The sequence below is a fragment of the Molothrus aeneus genome, chromosome 3, assembly GCF_037042795.1.
Source record: "Molothrus aeneus isolate 106 chromosome 3, BPBGC_Maene_1.0, whole genome shotgun sequence".
In the NCBI taxonomy this organism is placed as follows: Eukaryota; Metazoa; Chordata; class Aves; order Passeriformes; family Icteridae; genus Molothrus; species Molothrus aeneus.
This window is the reverse complement of record NC_089648.1, coordinates 6,172,558-6,187,671: the sequence shown is the minus strand read 5'-3', so window position 1 is coordinate 6,187,671 and position 15,114 is coordinate 6,172,558. Positions and strand designations below refer to the sequence as shown.

The 15,114-nt window shown below is 41.8% G+C and overlaps 1 protein-coding gene across 1 annotated transcript in view; it reads left to right on the top strand.

Annotated features, from left to right (window-relative positions):
- Nucleotides 1–15,114, top strand: part of ABHD12 (abhydrolase domain containing 12, lysophospholipase) — a 39,285-nt gene that overhangs the window by 5,071 nt on the left and 19,100 nt on the right. The gene's annotated exons all lie outside the window — the stretch shown is intronic.

The window sequence follows — 15,114 nt, the reverse complement described above, 5'->3', positions numbered from 1 at the left end:
TTTCATAGTAAATACAGGTTGAATCACAGTCCCTCCAATGGGTAAAATATGAAAAAACAGTTTCCTTTGTGTGAGGATTTTTTTTAGTGTGTGGGGCTCCTTTTTGGTTTTGGTTGTGTTGAGGTTTTTTTTTGTTTGTTTGTTTTGTTTTATTTTGTTTTTGTTTTTGTTTTTTTTTGTTGTTGTTGTTGCAGTTCTCTTGAAGAGCATGCGCATTAATATTTTGCTCAGATATGTCAAAAATAGGATTGTCTAACTTTTTCCACCTGTATGTTTTCCTTTTTTTTTTTTTCTTTAATTATTTATTTGAAGGGTATCACAGTAGCTCTGCCTCCTGTTTTTTCCTGTGCATTGTCAGCCATTTTGGCAGCTTATGGCTGGGGAATGCCTCTGAATTTCTCCCAGGTTACCAGTTTGGGGCATTAGGTATTCGTTCTCTGCAGCATCTTCCCAGTTTGCTCATCTTTTCCAGCCATTATAATTCTCTTTCCTTGTGCTCATCTTCTCCCCACTCTTTCTCAATGACACATTAGTCATTTGGCAAAAATAGCACTATTCCCTGCAATGTGGGGAATTATTTGTTTTATTATTGTGGATTGTTTTAATTATTTTTTTTTAATTTAAAGATTTTTGAAGCTATATTGTTGACATGTAGCAGTTCTGTGCCTCAGTGTGTTACTGTTACAGCCTATCTTTTTTCACCATTTTCATCACTGACTTTGGGGTTTTTTTGGTGTTAAGTAGGTGTGGTTTATTCTCTTAAACATCCCTTGAGACTCATAGCATCCTCCTGCAGGTCTCTCTGCATGACCTAAAATTTCTTTCTTTGGATCCAATGTACCCATGAGCCTCTCTGGATTTTCTGTAACAGAGCACAGCATTTTTTCTGCTGCATCTGCTCTGTTGTGTCTTTTACTCTCTGAGCAGTTTCCTCAGGCCCCCCTATTTCTCACAGAGACCTCTGCTCAAGCAGGTGTGTTCAGGCTGAAGAGAATTTGCCCTCTGGTTTGGTGCTGGTCTCCTTAAACTCTTGATTTCCTTGCAGTGCCATATTTCTGACATCATTCTTGCCCCTGGGTTCAGTTGCTCTGCTTTGATGGCTTATGTCTGAATTAATAATTACCATGGTATTGCTAATTGCTACTACTTTACAGTACTTTCTACTTGGGAGCAGTATGAATTGCCTCTGCTTGTTTGAGCATACCTAAACTCCCCTTGGGTTTGGTAACTCCTGGGACCAACAGGGCTTCCCTGTCATCTCTGGAGTGAGGGTGCCTGTGCAGATCAGGGTCTGCTCAGCATTGTCACCTTCTCTTCTGTCCTTTCTGGCATGTGGCTGCTGAGCCAGAAATCAAGTTCTCTGCAGAGGCAGTCACAGGTCACTGCAGTGAATCTGGGTTTTCTCCAGGGTGCAATGTAGACGCGTTTCTTTTTGGTGAAAACAGTGTTGGGGTGTTTTTATTAAAACTGATGGTGGTGACATCATTTCCTCTCCAGAATCCCCTTTCTGCTCTATGTTCAAGAGCCTGGTGTACCCCAGCAGGGCTTCTGCTGTATTTGAAGAGCGCTGCCAGCTGAGTGTGGGCTCCTTTGAAAGGAGCAGTGCCTGCTTAGGAGGCTGCAGCCAAGTTACTTTATCCTCCTAGGCCTGAAGGGCAGGGCAGATTATTTTGGTAATCATGTCAGGATGTGAAATTAGTGAATTCTACAGCAATTCCCCTATAAAACCTGGGGTTTTGTGAGCTCATTGGGTAGCTGTGCTGTGTCCTGGTATTGGAGCTCCAGCAGCAGCTGGCTTCTGGCATGGGGAGGGAGTGAGTGACTGCAAGCAAGGGAAGTTTACTAAGGATGTAATGTGAGAGCAATATGTTAATGTAGCCGTGACTGAATCAGTACCACAAGAAGATTAAAAGAAAGTGCTTCAGCTGTATTAAAAGGGTAACAGGAGACCTAGGAGACTTTAAAGCCATTAGCCTGAGGTGGAGTCAGTGCAATTTAAATTGCAAGAGTTAATTTGAAATTCAGTGGAAGAAGATTTAACAGCTAAATATATATATACTAATGAAAGTAGTTCTGTCCTGTGGAAGGACACTGTAAAATGCAACAGGTTTGTCAAGATTACAGGCTGGTTGATCAAAGTATCAGCAGTAAAATTGTTTCTCCAAAGCACTTGACTTTGTACTGTAGTTTTATTGACATTGCTTGCACTGCTAATGGAAAGCGTGATATCTCTATTGAAAATTGGCTCAATGGAGAGAGAAACAACTGGGAAATTGGAGTGGGATTGATCCTTGAGTTCAAAGGTGTGTAATTTTGTGTATCAATCATCCCAAGGATGAGTTGGTTATCAGTTACTATTGATAAAGGTGGGAGGAGGAGGAGGAGAGGATTGATAAGGGTTGATGGATGGGGAAGTCAGCAGTTCAGAGCAGATGGCCAAATAGTGAAAAGGTCACCAGGACACAAGTAAAGCTGGCAGGATGGTGGGGGAGAGAGGGCAGGGGTTGTAACAGGGATAGGAATGGTGACAGAGGGTGAGGCTGTCCTAGGTAAGTCACCTCTGTAAGCTGTCATGTGTCCCTGAATATCCCTTATCCAGACAGGGAGGCTGCCACCTAGGCTGTGGACTTTTGCCTTGCTGGCACACATCTCCTTCCTTCTCTCTCTCTCTAAGCAGCTGGTGAAACTAGTGCAACACTTGGCTTCAGAAATCTGCCTCTTTCTTATTGAAGGCAATTCAAACTTTCAAATGGAATTTCCTAATTTTAGACTCTATCACGTGCCTTGATCATTCACTGAGCTAACAGGAATCATGACTATTTACTTTCCAAATCAAAGTGTTTATTTAACTCAGATTTATATCAAGATTGTAACTCTTACTGAGAAATGGAGCAATAGAAAAGATTGTTAGACTAGAAGATTAACTTTAAAACACAAACACTTGAAAACATTCGAGATAAGTCCCACGGCTGCCCTTGTTCAAAACTATCTGTCCAATTTGTACCCACTTAAAATGGTTGTTCATTCCTCTTGAAAAAGAGATTAGTGTTGAGTAATAAGGGCCATAAGGTCATGTGAAGTCTCATCTCCCTTTTTACTGAAAGTGTGCAGAATAAAGGATTTCATGTGGCATAGCTGAAGAAATGAATAAACTGAAGAATATGTGAATAACTGAAGAAAACCTTTTTCTTCTTTGGTACTCTTCAGTGGCATTGTGCAAGCTCAGAGCAGAGTACAGAAAATGCATTTACCCTCTCTAGAGCCTGGTTTCCCTTCCCCTGGCAGTAAAGCTTCCCCTGGGGTGACTATTCTGAGACAGAGGAGCCTACACTAATGAGGATGATGTAAACTGGAAACTTGGAGTCAGGGCTCCCAGGCTGCAGCATCCTTGCTTGTGGAGCAAAGTGTGTTCAAGGTGTTTTAAGAACTGAATAGATGTTAAAACTTCTTACAATGCTCAGGAAGGGAAGCCTGGCACTCTTTTCTCCCTTAAAGCAGTCTGATTTCACTTTTTGTCAAGTTTTGATTAGTTTCAGAGCAGCTTCAGGAAGCAGGAATAAAGCTGACAATACAAGTTTTATACTGCTGAATGTGAAAACTGTGAATTGCACACAGTCATTGGAAATAGCCCATTCTCTTGTTCTTGCAAATCCAGCAGAAATGCAGTGACTGACCTTTGCTTTCAGTTTCTGATAGCCTTGTGCTGGCTCTTATAAAACATTATTTTCCCCTTTCATTACCAGAGTAGGGGTCCACATTTCATTTTAAACTTTGGCAAGCTGATGTACAAGTGCTGCTTAGCACAGCTGGTCAGAGCATGGTGCTAATGACACCAAGGTTGTGGGTTCAGTCCCTCTGTGGGCCATTTGCTCAGGAGTTGGACTTGATGATCCTTGTGGGTCCCTTGCAACTGGGAATATTCTGTGGATCTGTTTCGTTTCCCTGCAGTTAAGTAAAAACTCCAACACCTGGTTTTCACCTTGGAGTTGTGTTTTCTGGCTTGGCTCTTGAAGATTTTGTAGTGTTAGCAATGGGTTTGGTTTTAATTGTCCTTAATTTTTTAAGCCTTTGTCATTTTGGAGTTCTTTCCTCCACGAGATGATAGCTAGAGCTGGAATCCCTGAATAAAGCACAGATGAACACAGATTTATCTGCCTGCCTATATGCAAAATGACCCCCTGTTCAAAGCATGTCAGGGCCAACAGCAGTTCTATATCTGCTCATACATCTGTTCTTTAACTCTGGCTGTTGTTTCATGGCCATGCACTGTTTGTTAAGCCTCCCTTTTTAAACGGGTCACAATTACAGAGGACACTGTGACTGCCAGCTGAATGTAACTGTGCTGGGCTGACAGTCAGCATATGTAATGTTTTGGCATTGTTTAATGTTCTTGTTTGCTTGTATGCTTCCAACGGGGAACAGTTGGTCTATTGTAATCAAAATGTATTGCTAACGATGTGTTCTGAATCTAAAAGGTGGCAGAATCACTGCTAACACAAAAACATTCTTTTTCTTCAGGCTTCTCAGAAGGAATGGCTTCTGATCTCTGCCAGCAAAAGTAGAGCTTTTTTTCGGCTGGAAAGTATAAGATAACCATTTTCATGTGTTTGGAAGGAAAAATGTCTACAATACACAAATGAATCTTTTGCTCAGGTGATTTAGATGAGAGCCAGAGCCACAGAGCCTGCTGCTAGTGGCAATTCTCAGGCTGTGTGGCTGCCTCACATGAACTGCTATGTGAAAAAGTGATTTCATGCTTACAGAGTTGTGCTGCTTGGAAATACAGATCTGTTCCCTCACATGCATCCACAAGAGCAAAGAGTGAACCTGGATTCTTGTTCTTGCTGCAAGGTCAGCGCACTCATGAAGGTCTGTGGGGTTTACAGCACGTTAACAAGGGGTAAATGGTGGTGGGGGAATTGGCTTGGCTGTACTCTGTGCTGCCTCAATTATTGTATTCATTCAGCAGGCAAATGGCTTTAAATGCAGGTTAGGAGCTGTGGTGGAGCATTATGTGTCTGAACTAGTTGTGCTCTTGAACCTCTGCTTGTGCACCTTGATACTCCTCCCCATGAGAGCTGAGTGTGGTTGGGAGAAATGAGAATTTCCAGACTTGGCTGGTCTCAAGCTTCTGTTTTGCACTTCCAGTTCTGTTTCAGTCTTTTGGTGTTTATGTTCTGGTTTTTCCTCCTTCATTAGCAGACAGCTAATGTGTTCCCCAGCTCACAGAGTAGTGAGAAGGCTGTGCCTTTAATATAAACCAGCTGTCAGCTGTGAAATGAGTAAAAAACTTAAGAATTCGGTAAACACTGTGGAAGGAGTGTACTTGTTGTATCTCAATGCCAAGCTCAACTAAAATCTAATGTGGATGACTTCAGATTTGATTAGTGTCAGCAGCATTGCTGGTGAGCTCTGGAGAAAGTATGTCCTTAGAATTTAAACAAGGGCTCATACCAGAAAGGTTTGGGCACAGACTAAGTGGCTATTGCAGAAAATGCATTCAGGAAAAGTCAACAACCTTAAAACCAGAATCCCCAAGCCTGCTTTTCTGTCCCAAAAGTCAGTTGTTCTGTTGCTGAGGGTTTAATTATTCGTTGTTTGCTACATACTTAAAATGACAGAAGCATCTGCCCCTTCTTTTTTAAAATGTAGCTTTCAGGTTAATCTAGTCACATGCAGTTCACACTAATGGTAATACCAGTGTACCCAAGCATTGAGAAATAACATAGTTGCTGCTTAGGCCATGCTGTCAGCATACATTTAAAATAAATTGGTGCTCTATTGCCAAATGTTCAGCCCATTCTTTCTCCTGCTCTGTGAAACATGTAGATTTCATGCAACTGGAATGTAAAGTAATCAAGACTGCTGTTCCAATCTCCTGTACTTCAAAGGATGTGCCAATGCATAGTGATTTAATCAGACAAGCTCTGTTATTATTGCATTTAGGGTAGTCAGCTTAGATGGTGGTTGTGGAGAGGAGAGCCCAAGCCATGACATTGGGAAGGGATGGGGTGCTGATGGGGGAAAAATTAGATGTTCCATGTCCCTGTCCTGTTAAATGCTTGTGAGAGCCTTTCCCTCCCTTGCTTAATTGATTCTGCTTTTTGCAAGTGTGTTCCATGGACAAAGACCTGTACATTACCTGCAAGCTGCTCTGTTATTTCTGCTCATTAATGCTGTACTCTTGCCTTTCCCTCCCTTCACGGGCTTGTTTTTGTTTTTGTTTTTTCCTGCAGCGCTCTGAGTCCTGGCATAACCTTTGCTGGCATTTCAGTGCTATCGACCTGCTCAGCAGTGCTTTCCTCTCACCCTGAGTGCTGATGCCACATTGCTCCCACTTGATGCATCAGGATCTTGATTCTTTCAGGTCCTACCCTGAGCTTTCCTTCTTCTCTAAGCTGAAATGTGGTTGTGAGGGTCTCAGTAGCTGGAGCTTGATGGCCCCTCCTGAAAAAATTAATTGAGATGCTCTCCTTTACTTTGCAATTATATCTCTTGGAGGAACAGAGCTAAATCCTTGACTGGCTAGATGGCTTCCTTCTTGCTGTTTAGTGTTTTAAGTTAATGCTTAACCACTTGATATTAATCAGAAGGAGGCACAGAAGCAGTGTGTGATAATCTGGATTGTAAGAGGGGGATGAAGTAGTGAAGTGAGGGAATTTGGGAGCTTAAAGTTTCAAACCTCAACTGCATTCAGGTGGGTGGGACAACCCTGAAGCTCTTAGCCCAGCCAAAAGAAGATGGTTTGTAGGCTTTGTGGGAATAGAGAGTTTGCAATAAAGGAGGGAAAGGAATGTGTCCAAGGCAGCAGTTGTACAATCTCTGTAAGCTGATGCCATGACCAAAACAAAAAGTCCTGGAGGCTCCTTCTTTGGAACCTTCTTAGGTGTTTCTACCACAAGTACTAAACCTTCTCCACAAACTTAGGTATTTGAAAGGCTGATTTTATGTGTGTTTGCATTTATCTGTTACAATGCAGATACAGGGTTGGGTCTTTTCTACAATGAACTTCTTTTTGTGGCCCCACTAACCAGTGCCAGCTTCAGGCTGCATAGGGGTGGGAGTGAATGGAAGGTGGGATAAACTGCATAGTTTACTCATGGAGAGCTTGTCAAATGAACTGAGGTAACTTCTCTGACTGCAGGTGATGTGGGGGGATTTTTAAAGGTGATAGAAGTTGCAGAGGGCCTAACTGAAAGCAGCATCAGTAGTCATGTGATTGATGTTAGATGGGGTGTTTTTAATGGAAAATAAGGGGTGAGGTGCTAAAAGTGCTGGCTAGCATACAGACAAAGCATTGTGGTTCTGTTTGCTGACATGCAGCACTTCTCTGGAGCTGTGTTGTCTGAAGCTTTCATGGTCTGTCTGTGATACTGGTAGAAACAGAGAAATAAGTTAGTGCTTATAACTTTCTGTTGTGCTTTAGATGTACAACATCCTAATCAGCAAAAAAAAAAAAAAAAAAAAAAAAGAGAAAAATTCTATAATAGTAGCAAAGAAGAATAAATTTCGATAGCCAGCAGTGTTTTTTATTGTTAGAATTGTTTGTTATCATTTGACAGGAAATTCAAAGTTTTATGGGTGTATTGACATCTTGTAATTTCTCAGTTTTGAAGTTTTTCCTCTATTGGGACACCTTTACTTTCCATCACTGATGGTGGTGTGTCTGTTGACAAAATAAGTTGTCACCATATTGTGAGAAACTTGGAAGTAGAGCTTGCATGTTTAAAGATATTATCAAAAAGCTCAGCTTGCTTTTCTTTTGTCTTTTTGGTTATTTTTTAATGAAAACCCTTAGGCTTTAAATTTGTTACCTTCCCCCCACCTTATTAAGCTGATTATTCCTGTTAATTTGTCTTTTTATTTAAAGAGAAATAGCAGAACATCCCAAATCTTTGCTTCTGGGTACAGTCAGACTATGGAGTGCTATAGCTTTTCTGGGACTCTCCTGATGGAGGCTTGAATACCTTGCTTCACCCTAGTTTTTAAGGCAAATATTTAAGAAGGTTTGCTTAGTGATTTATTCACCTCTCTCTCCCACTTTTCCATTGATCCAAATAGGAGCATTTAGCAGCTTTAGCCAGATCTTGAGGTTTGGGTAGCTTTTTCTGTTTCTGCCTAGTGGGCAAATTATTCAGCTTTCTTTGTATTCTGGGAGCATTCTTATTTCCTGTGAAAAATCACTGTTCAGTGAGAATGCAGCCAGTCTGATTTGTTGCTTGAACCTGGCAAATTTTAGCCCATTCAGCTCAGCTCTGGGTCACCAGAGGGAGTTTGTGAAGCGTGGGCTGTCACAGTTTGCCAAGTGTTTGTGGGAGGAATTAAGTGGACAGCTGTGTAAGGTAGCCTGTCTTTTCTGGGATGAGGAGGAGAAGGGACTGAGTGACTTCTTGGGATCTTCTGTAGCCTCTTTGCTCTTCATGTATCTGTGATGTGACTAAAACAGTCTCTGATTTAAAATGCTTATTTTAAGTCAAGTGATGAACATTTTGGATGCTACAGTGATGAGGGCAGTAGGATCAGGTATAAACTTTCCTGTTGCATTTTCTGTACCTTTGATGGCATAGAATAATAGTGTACCTTGTATTAATTGACTGATACTTCCACACAACAGATCCAGCTTCTCTTAAGGCTTGGGTTTACAGGCAGATGGATTTGTACTTGAATTATAGAAGTTGTCAAAGAACAAATAAGGTACCTGGACTTTCCTACCTCATCCCAATAGCTGAAAGATCAGTTTGTCTTTTGAAACATCAAAGCAAATCATGTCTTTCAAAGACATGACATGTGTCAGTAACAATTTATTCCACTGCTGGATGCCTGAAAAATCTCAGAGTCCTTTATCCTTATTAAAATATGTTCTGTATGGCTCTGTGCAATAGACTACCTTCATTATTTTGAATAAGTGATACTTGTGTTTTAGCCCCAGCTGTCGACTCAGCACCACACAGCTGCTTGGAATAATCACATTTTAAGTCTAGTAGTTGTCTTCCTAAGTAATCCAGTGATTATTTAGGAAAACAAGCACCATCACTTTGAATATCCCTCCTTTCCTACTTCTTTCCCCAGCTGTGTGTGCTGATCCATGATGCCATATGGGCTGGAATATCCCTTTGGTCAGTTGGGGTCAGCTGTTCCAGCTGTGTCACCCTCCCATCCCACCCATAGCCTCCTTTCTGGTGGGGTAGTGCTATTCTGCAGTTTAGTTTGTGAAGGGGAGACTAGAATATTTCTTCAGAAAGAACAAAGATTTTAAGGAACTTCTTGTAAGAGATGGCAAAGGAATCTAGTAGAGCTAGTTTTGTTTTTATTCTCCAGATCTTTCCGAGAGCAAAAGTTTTCAGGAACTGGTGGAAACTAAAATTCTCTGGGACTGTAGTTTGCCATGCAGGTTTTGTACATGATATTTTAGTTGTTTTATGAAATAAGTTGGGGGTGGGGGGGGGGGGAAAGAGCAGAACAATGCCTTTACATTTGTGTCTTGTTTCCAGGATTGGGGGTTGACTTTTTTTTTTTTTTTTTTTTGATGTTTGCTTAATCCCTAGAATAGGAAGATGCATTTGGAGGATTTGATTTTTCTCTTTGTGTTGTTTTGCAGACAACTCATCCTGTTAAAGGGATCTTAGTGCCAGAGGGAGGGATCAGTCGCTCAGATCCTTAGAGTTCTGGCAAATACTGCTGTTACCAATGGCTTTCATGGATTCAGGGAAGGTCTGTTTTCAGGATTGGATGAATTTTCTATAATTTAAGCTCCCTTTTCTCTATACAGTACCTACAGTGAAGCTGCTGGTTGCAGCTTTCATTGGGAATTCTATAGCAGTGCCCAAAATGAGTCGTGTGATTGCCTGTTTGCCCATGCAGGTTTATTCACTGTGCACAGAAACCAGGAGAGGGTAAACCCCTGCACATGAGCATCTTTTCACTTTGCATTGAGCTCCACATAAAGCAGCTTTTGCAGGAAACCCCTAGGGGAAAGATTTCATATTAATCTCGTAGTGGAACATTACATTGTTGAGTGTTGCTGCTCGAGCTGTCCAAAAGCTGCTGGTACCAAGTCCAGATGGAGAGGGGAGACACTGCCTGTGAACTCAAATTCAGGAGCTGAGAGGCTGTTTCTGTGTGCAGCTGAAAGGCTGATAGGTTTCTTCCTTTTTCTTTTTTTTTAACTTTTCTGAGAAGGAACAAGTGGAATAAGATGAAAGCTTAATTGGATTGGGTGGCTCAGGTGGTGGAGGAAAAAAAAATTGTTTGTTCCTTCAGGACCTGCAAGGGGCCCTGTGCAGCACCACTGTCCCGGTGTGCAGAAAAGGAAAATGAGTGCTCTTAATGATCCTACCTGGGCTAGAAATCATCTCTTGTTCAAAACAAGGAAAGCTGGAAGGCTTGCCAGGGACCTGATGTGTGGGCTGTCCTGCCTTTTGCATGGCTGCTGTATTGTTTCTTTGCCCCTGTATGCCTTGGGACTCTGTTGCAGTTTCCAAGTTGTAGAATAGGTTGTTTTGGATACAACTCTGTTTACCCCCCAAAAAATCATCCCAGTCCTTTAAACTTCCTTTAGCCCTCATTCTTTTGAATCTTTTGCTCGTGTCTTTATCGAACTCCTGATTTTATGCTCTTGATCCCTGTCTGGGGGAATAAATGTATTTTTTAAAATATGTTTTGTGTTAGGAGAGTGGGAGGATATGTTCTTTGTTACGGTGTTCACAGGGGTTTTCGGATTGGGGAAGAGATGAGGATCTGACTCCATGTTTCAGAAGGCTGATTTATTATTTTATGATATATATTACATTAAAACTATACTAAAATAATAGAAGAAAAGGTTTCATCAGAAGGCCAGCTAAGAATAGAATAGCAAAGAATGATAACAAAAGCTTCTGTCTGGGACAGAGAGTCCAAGCCAGCTCCCTGTGATTGGCCATTAATTAGAAACAACTCTATGAGACCAATCACAGATCCACCTGTTGCATTCCACAGCAGCAGATAACCATTGTTTACATTTTGTTCCTGAGGCTTCTTAGCTTCTCAGGAGGAAAAATTTGAAAGAAAAGATTTTTCATAAAAGTTGTCTGCTACAGTCCTCGTTATGCCATGTATTTTGGTTTTTTCCTCTACCACCCATAAAGTCACTTCTGTCACTTGTGTGATCAAGGTCTTTGCTTTCCAAATCCTGTGCTCTGAGTTCCTGCTGGGAGAGCTCTGCTGTTTGCAGTTTGGAGAGCTGGGGACATGAGGGGCTCCAGAGCAGGGCAGAGTGGCAGCATTCCCTGTCACTATTGAACAAAGAGAGCCTCGTGCTCTGGTGTCTGCGGGAGTTTTGTTTCACTCCTGCCCCAGGCAGATCACAAGGGGCACGGTGGGCTGTGGGTGCCTTTGTCTGTAGATCCTTTAGGCACTGCAAGCACAGCCTGTGTGTGTTCCTGGTAAATGTTGTCCTTGCTCTGCTGCAGCTCTGACAGGATCAGTTTTAGTCTCTTGTTTCACCCTTGGCCTGCCCTTTCACCCTGCTAGCACATCTGATCAGGAGATGCTAATGGAAGCACTCCCGGTGTAGAAATGATTCAGATGATCTGCAGGAGAAATTATTTTCATCTGAATCTGGATGCCAGAGCACGGCACAGGACTCTGGTGATTGGACATTGTTCATGAAACCTCCCAAGTTTGCTGGAGAGGAGGGGGCTGCACTCAGGGGATGCTGTCACAAGAGGACCCCCAGCTTCTCCTTGGCAGCCAGACACTCCCACTGTGCCCAAATGCAGAATGTGCTTGTTCTGGGTGAATGTGGCACCTTCATCCAGGTGGAAGCTACGAGGAAAACCTTCTGTTTCTGATGTCACACTTCCAGGAAAGACTTCCTTCTGTCAGACTGAAGTATGCCTGGAGAGGGAATGTACTTTTCTATGTTCACTTGTGGAAAGTGCATGAAGCAAAAACCACTTCATGTTTTGCCTGTGTTTGGGCAGAACCCAGATGTTGGGAAAAAGCCTTTGGTAAATGCAGGGGGGAATGTGATGCTGGGGATTTTGTTTTATTTTGGGCTGACTTGGGGTTGGGTGTTCTATGTTGCATGAGATGTTTTGTTGTTTTGAAGCTTTTTTACACATTGTTTTTATTGTTCCAGGAAATCAGTTTCTGATGTTCTTAAATACCTTCAGTTTGCAGCTTCTTATTTTCTACATCACTTGTATTTTCCAACTAAGACCTGCTGAGTTTTCTGGTGAAAAGGTGAAGACAAGTATGTTGCTTTTGCCTGAGCACACCAAAATTTCCTTTTGCAGGGCATATATTTCCTGAAATAGCTTTTCTACCAAGCAATAGGAGTTTAATTTAGCTAAATTACTCACTGAAGGGTTACCTGATAACTTCATAATGTCTGTATTTCAGCATATATTCTTGGATTTATCAGGGGAAAAGCTGTCTGGTGGATAGAAGCTTTGCCCTGGTTACATTGTAAGTAGACATCTCCCTGGAGATGAGGTGTAAATGTCACATTGCTGATTAGCATCTGACATGGGGCATGGGAGCAAAGAAAGGGATGCCTCAGTTCAGTCTCCAAAAAGGAGAAACTGGAATCATTCCTGAGCTCTGACGGTGCTACCTGGATAAATGTCCTCCTGTGTGTTTTCTGTTCCTGGTTCCAGCTTGTGGCTGGGCTCTGGGAAGTGCTTTGCCACCCACATCTCTGAGGGGCTCCTGTTTTGGTGTGCTCTGGGTGTGCCTGGAGGAATTAAGACCTGGCTCTGTTGTCCTCCTAAGCGAGTGGGGGTTTTATTCTGGCATATGCAAAATTCCCCTGGCAGAGCTCTTTTTGGCTGCTGCAGCATGTAAGCCCCAGGCAGGAAAACTTGCTGGGAAGCCCCATCCTGCCTGGCTGCTCACCTGGACTCTGGTTCTTACTGGGAAGGTGGTGAGGACAGAGTGTCTTGGCTTAAGGCATTTGAAGGCATGGACACCCCAAAATGAGTTACCTCCCCTTTTAGCTTTAACCACTCCCCTTTTTGCCAATAAGGAGAGATGAATGGGAGTAGATCTAAGTGCAAAAATAACTAAAGTGCTTTAACAAAACCACACACTTTTCTCATTGAAGAGAGCTAAGTTACATTTCAGTTGCTCAGCAGTTAAATGGCAGCTATCCTTTAGTGATCTCCCTTTGTCTTCCACAAATCCATTCCAGCTATGAGAATAGGTGGTAGGTGCTGATGTAGTGGAAAGCTGGGTTTCATCTGAGAGTAGGGAGCAATGATCAGCTCAGTGATTAGCCCAAACAAAATGTTGTGTGGCTTTTTTTCCCAAAGCTGTGGGCATAAGGTGGGTCGGCCTGAGGCTTTGGTACTCACTTCTGTTCTTCTAAATCCCATTTTGTATCATTTCCTCTGCTAGTCCTTTGCTGTTTTTGCTTTTCTTACTTTAGAAAACTGGGCTTGAGGTGTGGAAATGTCACTGGAAGCCTTGATGGAGTTCTTTACCTCTTCAATCATCAAATTTGCTGTGGGAAGTATAAAAATCCGTTGAACCTTTCAACATGGGCTTGTTGCAGCCACAGCTGGGTGACAGTGACTTAGTAATCTATTTTTCCCCCTTCTGAAAAATGACAGTTGTTTTGGCTTGTGAAGAAAAGGTCTTGAATTTTGGTAGCACGTGTTTCTGAAGTCCAGAATGTGGTTCCAGGGTGAGAGGAGGCAGACTGGCACTTGTAGGCGTGTAGTAGTGTGCTGAAGGCAGGGTTTGGATGAATAACAGGATATCCTTTTCCCTGTGAGCACCTTAGCAATCATGCCAAAAACTTAGGGGGAGCAGGGGAGATTGGAATGTCTCCACTTCTGCTGTGCTGAAAAAGTGTTCCTGAAAGTCTTGGTTTTTGGTTCCCAAAAGCTATTGAGATTTTGAAAATTTTGGTACATCATTAAACTCTTTCCAACCCAGTTCTAGCTGTACACTCATTTTTCTTGTACAAATGTGTAAAAACCAGGTCTTTAGGCTTTCTGTTTGACAATTTCACCTAGATGAGATGGCTAAACCCTCTTAGCTCGAGTCTAGAGCAAGTTTAGCTTGTCAGCTCCAAGAATTGCCAAATGGCAGATTAATAATTTCATGCCTTTTGGAAAGAGTGTTCTCTGATTTTAGTAGCCTGCAGTTCCCAACACTGAGAACTGTTTGCTCACTGGCATGGAACATGATTCTTGCTCAAGACTGTCTGCTGAAAAGGAGCAGAAATTGTGTTGCCTGAAGGCTTCCCATGGATTTTAGTTCTTGATTGCAGGGCTGGTTGAGAAACCTCAGTGCACATGAAATGTTGGTCAACTAAATCATTACACATAAGCCTTTATGTAAGCAGATGTGCATATATAAACACACATATATGAATGTGTATTTGGTAGTTATTCTGATACAATAAAGGGAATTTTGAGATATATCACTTGACTAGCTGCTGTGTGTTACTTGATTTTTTTTTTGGTTGATTTTTTTTGTTGTTGATTAGGATTTTTTCTCTTTTTTTTTTTGGTAGCTTATTCTTCCTAACAAGAAGAAAAGAGAAAATTGAGATACAGTGTTTGGGCGATTCTTAGAGAATAACACTGCAGTTTATGAAATTTATTGTATTTTATAACTTAAAAAGGTTTGCTTTTTAGGGCATTGAGAGGTAATCCTTTTAGCTGGACAAAGCAGAATGTCTACTCCAGTCTGTTCATGAGATAATGTGTAACTTTATCAGTCTCATTACACATAGTTCCTCAAAATATGTGAAAATCGAACTGAACAAAATCTGATAGTGATCCAAATGGAAGTATGATTGGGCTACTTTTTGGAGATGAACATGTGATATGCATTCTAGAGATTCTGAAATCTGTTAAGTTAGCAGGAAGAAAAGCTCTTGTTACAGAGTCTTTTAAAATGTAATCAGTAGGGAGTTTCTATTCCCTTTTTCTAAGCTATATGTCATCAGCTGGTATTTTGGTTACTTCTGCTTCTCTCAAACAACTGAGGCCACACAAACTGTTTGAAATTAGCTTTTGTTTAAAGTGTAAATGACCAGATTTTCAAAACCACCAAGCAGGCAGAGATCATTGTGAAAATTGCTCCATAAATATTCTGCTGTATTCAGCTCTTTCTATTTTT